This window comes from Gossypium hirsutum, chromosome A03 (assembly GCF_007990345.1).
Source record: "Gossypium hirsutum isolate 1008001.06 chromosome A03, Gossypium_hirsutum_v2.1, whole genome shotgun sequence".
Classification (NCBI taxonomy): domain Eukaryota; kingdom Viridiplantae; phylum Streptophyta; class Magnoliopsida; order Malvales; family Malvaceae; genus Gossypium; species Gossypium hirsutum.
In genome coordinates, this window is record NC_053426.1 from 68,063,601 (window position 1) to 68,070,871 (window position 7,271).

Genomic DNA, 7,271 nt, shown 5'->3' on the forward strand with positions numbered 1-7,271 from the left:
CTGAAATCAAATTATCTAGTAGAGTCCCAATAGAAGTGTAATTCTTTCGTTGCTCAACCACTGAAGAATCATCATTGTCGACCATGTAACGACCCGAAAGTCAATGAAGTTAGAAGCGGTGGTTTTGGAATATTGTTTCCTATGATAGGATCAGTGAATATTATTTATTAATATTTGTAAGGATATTACAGTATTACATTGAAGTTTGGTTTAATAATTTTAATTATTAGAAAGTTAGACAAGATACAAGTGTATCAATTCTAAAGTCGATGATTTTGGAAATTGAGGTATCGGGATCTCGTTTTCTTAAATTGGACTCGTAAATATTTAATAAAAATATTTGTTGAGTTATATTAGAAGTGAATTAAATTTTGGTTATGTAATTTTAACGACAGAGTGTTTAACTAGAGTACATAGGCTAAATCGCGTAATTGAATAAAGTAGGATTTATAAACAGAATTAAATATATAGGACTTACGAAATAAATAGACCATAATATATGTGATCTTATTAGTGGTCGATTATGACTTTATTATATATGTCTTTAAATATATATTATAAAGTTTAATTATTATTATATTAACTAATGGTATAATGTAAATCAAAGCTAAAGAATTTATAATGGAATTATACCTATGTATTTATGTAGTGGACGGTGGTGGGGCTTAAAATGTTTTAAATGTTAGAAATTTATTATTAATAAATAGTTATAATATAAAAACATTATTATAATAGAACATAGTGAGTGGGGGAAAGGAAAGAGAGGAAAAATCATTTTTTTTTCTGTATTCTTCACGCAAATCGAAATAGAGGGGGAGAAGAGAAGAACTTTCAGCGTTGGGGCTGAAATTTTTACAAGCTTCAATTGGTTAGTATATTCTAGATCTTTTTACTTGAAGTGTATGTTTTTGGAAACCTAATAGCATGAACTAGCATACCTATGTTGAAATTTGTGGAATTATTGTAGTTAATAGAAATTACTATGGTAGAAAATCTAAGTTCTTAATATTATTTTGATAGATTTTTAAAGTTGGAAGTGAAGTTAGATGATTTGTAAAGTAAATTCATGAAATTGTACATTGAGGATTATTATGGAAAATTTTGAAAATATGGGGGTTAAATTGTTTATTTATTTGAAATTATCAATGTATGAAAAATATATATATGTCATTAAGATATTTTGAAGTTTTTTATTTGAAAGAGTTTTGTTTGGGTGCTTGATGTTGAATTTGTATTATTTTATAGAGTAAAATTTTACTACATTTAAAAATTAGGGATTTAATTGAGTAAATTATAAATGAGAAGGATTTTATTATAAATTAAAGATATATATAGTTGTATATTGAGGGTTAAGTATTCGGCAATAGTGGGATAATATGATAATTGTGGAATTAACTTGGTTGATATGATGGATGAAATTGTATAGGATGTAAATGTTTTGGGGCAAATGTGTAAAAGTGTAAATAAGTAGCTAAATGTATTGAATTGAATGGTATATGAAATTGAGATTAATATTTACAGAGTCATTTTAGAAACAAGTAGAATGATAGTTTGATAATTTTAATTATTAGTGTTTAATTAAGTATAATGATTAACTTAAGTGAGTGATAAATTAGCAATTAGTATTAAATTTCAAAGTGAGATTAGAATAAGGGACTATTTAAATAAATAGTCCATTAATTTGATGAGTTTTGGTTAGTGGATAATTATGAGAGAATTATATAATATATATATGTGTGTGTAATATATGTTAAGTTATAATAAAAAAGAAAATGATATGAAAATAGGAATAAAATAAAAGAAACAAATAGGGTAGTGGGGAAAAGAAAAAGGAAAGAGAAACAAAAATTAAAGCTTCATATCTTGCATGCCGATTTGGGGAGAAGAAAGGTTAGCACCATTCGGCGTTTAAGTGTCATTTTTGAAGCTTAATTTTGTTGGGATGATTTGATTATTTTCAATTAAATTTTATATTTTTGGAACCTTAAAATTATGTAGTAGATTACTCATGTGGAAATTTAGAGAAATTATGATTTTTGTGGAAGTTGTCATTGTTGAAAAACTTTAATGTTTGAAGTTGTTTTGATAGAATTAGAGGTTAAATTGTTAACTTTGTGAAGTCTAGGGACTGTTTTGGTGGATTGTTCTTTGTGCTGGAAATTTGAGTTGAATTACTAAGTTTAGTGAGTAATTAAAATATTTTGTACCATGAGTTTTGTTAGTATTAACTTTCAAGAAGTTTAATGCTATAAATTAAATTAGCATGATGTTAAGTTATAAAATTCAAGAATTTAGGGATTGTTAATAAATTATATGCATATTTGGTTAATTATGGAAATGGCAAATTCAAGGATTAAATTGTGAATTAATTGAAAGTATGAGTTGCTTTGAACCTTGTGGAATAATTGGTTGAAATGGGACTTTCTTGATTTTAATTAAATAATATGATTTATAATTGGGGATTTAATTGTATCAAGGGTAAATGTTGAATGCAAATAAGTAAAAATGTAATTAAATGGTAGAATGGTTTGAATTTGAACTTGATATGGTATTTGAATTAGTTAATAAATTGATTTATTATGTTTTGATCGTGAAATGAGTAGATCAATTGTAAATTGGGGAAAAGAGAAGGTTGCAGAATAATCATCTGCAGTTTTAGGTAAGTTTCTAGTCCCTAAACTCAAACTTTATAAATTGTTTTAATTAATCTAGTTGCTTCTTGATGCCTTAATATATATCCCTAATGTAATTGTTAATTAAATTGAATGGGAGTTTATGGAGGTATAAGTTAATTCAATTGAATGGAATAAATTAATGTATGATTAGTAGATAATTGGAGTGGAAGTGTTATTAAATTATGACATTTGATATTGAGTTATGAAAATGTAAAAAAAATTATGGACTTGCAAATGAATAATTGACATCATCGATTCATTCGACTAGCGTTGGGCGCAAATATAATTGGTTTATCCAACTAGAGCTGGGCTCATTAATTATTCGTCGATTTATCCGACTAGCGCAGGACACAACTTTCGTTAGTTTATCTGACTAGTGCTAGGCACACATTCGTCGGTTTATCTGATTAATGCTGGGTGCAAATATTGTCGGTTTATCCAACTAGAGCTGGGCTCACTAATTATTCTTCGGTTTATCCGACTAGCACTGGACGCAACCTCCATCAGCTTATCTAACTAGTGTTGGGCGCACATTTGTCAGTTTATTCGACTAGCGCTGGGCACAAACTCTTTCGCGGATTATCTGCTAGGCACCGGGTGCCGTGTATCAACTGGACTATACAACAAGGTTTTATGAATGATCTAAGGAGGATGGTTATAGGTATTACTAAAGAAGTTTATGTTTACTTATGTATATACATTTATTCATTAGAAGATATGATATATTCTTGAGTTAGATTATTAAAGTTGTGAAATAAATTCAAATGCTTTAGATATACTTGTGGTTATTCGAATAAGTGAAGTTGCTTAATGTGAATTGGCTTGTGCCATATATAAGTAAATTGTTGATTGATCTATGCAAAGCTATTTATATAACAAGTGATGTGAATTGAGATATATGTTCAAACCAACTAAAGGTGAATACTTGTGAAAATTGAGTATAACGTGAAATAAGGTGATGAAATGCATGAGATTGAAATGGTGATATCTTGTAATTATATGCTTAGATAGTAGTATGATGATATAATTCAATTTGAGCATCATGTATCATATCATGTCTTAGAATGTATGGATTATAGAAATATCATTGAGTTTTACTCAGCATACAATTTTGTTCTCCATGCGTAGGTTAGGTACTCTTTTTTGATCGTCGACTCAACATCCAACAACAACAATCCTGATCTCAAGTGTGGTGAGGTTTAATTTTGTAATGACATGTACCTAGGATGTCTTTGATTGTTAGTTGTTTTGTGAATGTGATGCAAATTGAGTTATAGGTATACGTTTATGGTTGAAGCTAAATGTTAGTATGCGTTTTGTCCAAAGGCTTGATATGTGTATGAAACTTAAAGCTTGGTGTCTTAAGTAGCTTTATGTTAGGCTAAATTGAGTGATTTTGGTATACTTTAAACTTTGATTTGGATGATGCATTGTCGATGTGTTTTGATGATATATAAATGTGGTACAAGTGAGGGTACATTGGTTAGGCACCTAGGATAATTGTTTTGACGTGTTTTAAGTGTGTTTGATCGTGTTTTGAATAGGTTAAACGATTGGTTTTTGAGTTGCTTAATGCCTAAGCAAATAGGAAATGGTAAACTTATGGTTTAAGGAACATTTTAGGTCCACACGACCAGACACACGGGCATATGACTTGGCTATGTGAGACACACGGCTGGCACACGGGAGTGCGAGGCCATTTCGAAGGGTACACGACTTGGACATGGCGTATAGCTAGGCCGTATGACCCAAGTCAATGAGTTACATGGGCACGGGTATAGGCTCGGATATGGCCGTGTGTCCCTACTTCGAATGCCCACACGGGCTTAAACACGGGCGTGTGAACCCTATAGTAAAAAAAAAGTTCACAAATTCTTCTTTAACTTTTCAAATGATTTCTATTAGTCCTAAAATGTTTTCAGGGGAACTTTAAAGCTCGATTTAGGGACAATTCACATTTTAATGATGGAATTAGAATATGCTTATGATTACTTATGAATTGGTTGTTAAATGCTTTGATTGGTTGGTAATATTCCGTAACCTTGCTCCAGAGACGAATACAGGTTTGGGGTGTTATAGACCATCCGTCAGCCACTTGAATGGCGCCATCACATCCGCTGGCAGCATCATACCTGGTGGTGCCATCATAGGTGCGACACACTTAGGGCATCCCTAGTCAGTTCAGCTGTTATTTGTTCGGTCCAGGCTAATGACGGCCCGACTGGTCCACTCCAACCGCTGGTTGTGTAACACCCTTATCCTGTATCTGTTGCCGGAATAGGGTTACGGAACATTACCAAATAAATGTAACATAATCATTCTTTTCAAAACATTCAATGAACATAGCATAATCCAATATTATACAAGCATATCATCCCTTAATCGAGCCCTCGAGGCCTTAAAATCACTTTAAAAGTGTTTCGGGCTAAATCGGGAACATTTGAAAATTTTAGGAAAAAATTAGAAAAATTCTACTACAAGGGGCACACGACCGTGTGGCCAGGCCGTTTGGGCATTTGAAGTAGGGACACACAAGTGTGTCTCAGCTCGTGTTCATGTCCGTGTAACTCACTGACTTGGGTCACACGACCAAGCCACACGCCCATGTGCCAGGCTGTGTAACCCTCGAAATGGCTTCGCAGGCCTGTATGCTAGCTGTGTGTCTCACACGGCCAAGTCACACGCCCGTATGTCTGGCCGTGTGGACCTAAATTGTGCCTTAAACCATAGGTTTACCATTTCCTACTTGCTTGTGCATTAAGCAACTTAAAAACCATTCGTTTACTCTATTCAAAACACGATCAAACACATTCAAAATACACCAAAACAAGCATCCTAGGTTCCTAACCAATGTACCCTCATTGGTACCGCATTAATATCATCAAACCATATCATCATTGCATCATTCAAATCAAAATTTTAAACATGCCAAAATCCATTAATTTGGCCTAGCTCATATCTACTTAAAACATCAACTTATATTCACATACACATAACAAGCATTGGTTTAAAACAACATGCCAAATTATGGCTTCAAACACAAACATAATTTATATATTCAAATCAACATTACACTTATAACTTCATTTACAATCCATCCACAAAATAACTATAAACTAGACATCTTAAGTACATACCAACACAAAAAGATAAATATCACCACATTTGAGATCGAGATTGTTGCTGGATGCTGAATTGGCGATCAAAAGAGAAGTACCCAACCTATGCACGGGAAAAATAAAATCGTACGCTGAGTAAAACTAAGTGATATTTCTATAATCTGAAAATTTAAAGACAATAGAATTACAAAATGCACAATTGAATTATAAACACATATTAATGTCTAAGATCACAACTACCATATGCCAACCTTTTGAATTCATACATAATAGCATATCATTTCATACTATATTCAATTTACACATGTTGTCGTATTTCATTTGTTTAACAAATGTATCAATTCACACAGTTGCTATATAAATAGCTTTTCACATATCAAACCACATTTGTTTATACAATGACATTATCCATTCAATATTCAATTCATGAGTACATAACTCATGTATCTCATTTAATCACCACATATCTCATTTTTCATGTTTCAAATCACTATCTCATTTTCAATTCACATAAAATGTTATTCAATATCAATTACAGAACTTTATTATTTGATTACCCCTATTAATACGACTCGGACTCGGACAGATACACGGATCTAACCAACACACCAGTTTGGCACTTAATGCCTCATCGGATAAATCCGAAGTAATAACTATGCCCAATGCTATATAAATTAACATCCAATGTCTCATCGGTTAAACCGAAGTAAATTGGCAGCCAGTGCCTCATCGACTAGAAGTCAAAGAAATCCCTGAGCTCTTCTTATCCTATGACATGCCATCTATATCCGAATCAGCCTAATATAGTTAATAGGGTTCCAATTCACTTTCCAAATACAACCAATATCCAATTATCATAATTGCGCATTATCACATTTACACATATATTTATTTCAATTCAAATAATCAATACATTCATAATATATATACCGATTCAATCCATTTCAATCAACTATAATTTCAATTCAATATCAAAGTGCCAAAATACTCACCTCAACCATTTACCATATGCATTAAATCAAAATATAACAATTAATAACTAGGTTCGAATTATAGAAAAACGAACCGTGAATTCAGAGCTATTTGACGTCTACTTTATCCTTCCCCTTTTTAATCTAGGATTCCGGTACAACGTTAGCTACAAAATTAAAATAATTAAAATACATCAATACAACACAATTTAATTTCATATTGAATATTTTAAATTTTTACTCAATATTTTCTTAAATTCCAATTTAGTCACTAAATCAAGACTAATTTTTATTCTTCACATTTAATTCTATATTTTCATAAAAATTTCACTTTAAACTAAATTTAACTCCCTATTTTCAATTAAACCCCTAAATTTCAAATTTTTCACAATTTAGTCCCTATTACTCACAATTTATAATTTATTCTACAATTTAATCTTTTATCATTTCTAGCTTAAAAATCTATCAATTTAATCCCTAATACTAAAACTATTTAATAAAAACAA

At 31.2% G+C, this 7,271-nt stretch overlaps 1 long non-coding RNA gene across 3 annotated transcripts; it reads left to right on the forward strand.

Annotated features, from left to right (window-relative positions):
* Positions 1 to 743: 743 nt before the first annotated feature.
* Positions 744 to 6,078, forward strand: LOC107887419 (uncharacterized). 3 transcript variants are annotated; one of them, XR_001681174.2, is made up of 5 exons: positions 744 to 868; positions 2,604 to 2,659; positions 3,217 to 3,336; positions 3,804 to 3,867; positions 4,727 to 6,078. It is a non-coding gene; the product is annotated as an uncharacterized lncRNA (long non-coding RNA). The 3 variants fall into 3 exon arrangements; XR_001681173.2 differs by having other exon boundaries at positions 3,161 to 3,336; positions 3,804 to 6,078; XR_001681172.2 differs by having other exon boundaries at positions 3,804 to 6,078.
* Positions 6,079 to 7,271: the final 1,193 nt, after the last annotated feature.